A 1,820-nucleotide genomic window follows, 5' to 3' on the forward strand; every position below is an offset into this window, starting at 1 on the left:
ACGCAAGAGGGAGGGGATATGGGGATATATGTATACGTATAGCCGATTCACTTTGTTATACAGCAGAAACTAACACACCATTGTAAAGCAATTATACTCCAATAAAGACGTTTAAAAAATTGATTTGGTGTTGACTTTCAGTGATAGATGTGTATTAAACAATTTATTTTTAAGAAGAAAATGTTGGAATTCTTTAAAACACCACTTTATTTGATGGCTGTTTCTCTCAATGCTTGGAGCCTTAAGTAGTGGGATTTTAGTCCATCATATATCTAAGCTGACTTGTATTCATTCACTCAGGGCACCATGGGGATGGGTTGGTTGTCCGTTAGTGCCTTCTGATTTTTGTGAGGTCAAACAATTGCAAAAAAAAAGAGAAAAAACCACTTTAAAAAATTATCTTCTTTCAACAGAGACACAGAATCTAGAGAACAAATGTATGGACACCAAGGGGGGAAAGTGGCGGGGGGTGGTGGTGGTGGTGGGATGAATTGGGAGATTGGGATTGACATGTATACACTAATATATATACAATGGATAACTAATAAGAACCTGCTGTATAAAAAAATAAATAAAATAAAATTCAAAAATTCCAAAAAATAAAAAAATTAAATTAAATTAACCCAATATCTAGAATAAAGCATAGGAGATTAAAAAAATTATCTTTTTTCTTATAAATAATTGACTTGGACACAATGGTGGCTTTAATAAAGTTACAGAAAAAAATGTCTTCAGTAACCTGGTGATGGTCTCCATCCACTGTGAACTAGCTCTACAGCTCAAGTCCTTAGGTATAAAATACAAATATTGAGTAGTGTTTTATAGCTGGCAGTACAGACTGTGGGCAGCTCTTTTTATTTTATTTTATTTATTTATTTTTTATACAGCAGGTTCTTATTAGTTATCTGTTTTATACATATTAGTGTATATATGTCAATCCCAATCTCCCAATTCATCCCACCCCACCCCATTTTCCCCCTGTGGTGTCGATACATTTGTTCTCTACATCTGTGTCTCTATTTCTGTGGGCAGCTCTTAAAGAAAGGGAGGAAGACTGGGAATAAAACACATATTTTTGAATCCTATATGAACAGCAATACCTGCTATAGCCCAAAGTTGCCAGATGCAGAGGATGGAGTACAAAAGCAGAGTCACTTGGGGAAATTACAGCTGGCCCTGTGGATCCTTTGAATCAGTCAGTTGGAAAAATGCCATGAGCAAAACCTCTTGAATAAGCTAAAATAAAATATTTACAAATATTAATATTATGTTGCTAGAAATGTGTTAGCAGGCAAAATATGGTAAAACTTAAGGCACAGACTCTGATTCTACAAGGGAAGTCTGATTGAGGGGCTGTGTAGGGGGATAATAATGTTCGAAGGTATGATTTGAACTCATCAAGAAGAGCTTGTTGGCACCAATTAACTGAAAAGCCAAACCTAGTTTGTGTTTTAGGGCAATTTGGATTGCAAAGTCCAAGAGAAGGATTTTTAAGAGTAAAACACTGAAATCACAAAATGGTCCTACTAGTTCAGCAGTATATACTATCTAACAAGCAAAATCACCATTTATCCTAAAAATAGTAGGCACCCATCATCATAACACTACACAGTTTATTGGACACTGAATCTCTCTTAATGGTACCTAGGGCCAAGTTAATGCATGCAGCTAGATGAAAAAGAAAGTCTTACGGGGCATCCACAGACATCCATTCTCTCTCACTGCCGTTCCTTCCCCAACTCTCTCTCTCTCTCTCTCTCTCTCTCTCTCTCTCTCTCTCTCTCCCACACACACACACACACACACACACACGCCTGCTC

General features: G+C 36.7%; 1 non-coding gene across 1 annotated transcript; it reads left to right on the plus strand.

Moving 5' to 3' along the window:
* The first annotated feature begins 211 nt into the window (after positions 1 to 211).
* Positions 212 to 363, plus strand: LOC112407099 (small nucleolar RNA SNORA79). Its single transcript, XR_003004678.1, has one exon. It is a non-coding gene; the product is annotated as a small nucleolar RNA SNORA79 (small nucleolar RNA).
* Positions 364 to 1,820: the final 1,457 nt, after the last annotated feature.

The sequence above is a fragment of the Neophocaena asiaeorientalis genome, unplaced genomic scaffold (genome assembly GCF_003031525.2).
Source record: "Neophocaena asiaeorientalis asiaeorientalis breed wild unplaced genomic scaffold, Neophocaena_asiaeorientalis_V1.1 scaffold447, whole genome shotgun sequence".
Classification (NCBI taxonomy): Eukaryota; Metazoa; Chordata; class Mammalia; order Artiodactyla; family Phocoenidae; genus Neophocaena; species Neophocaena asiaeorientalis.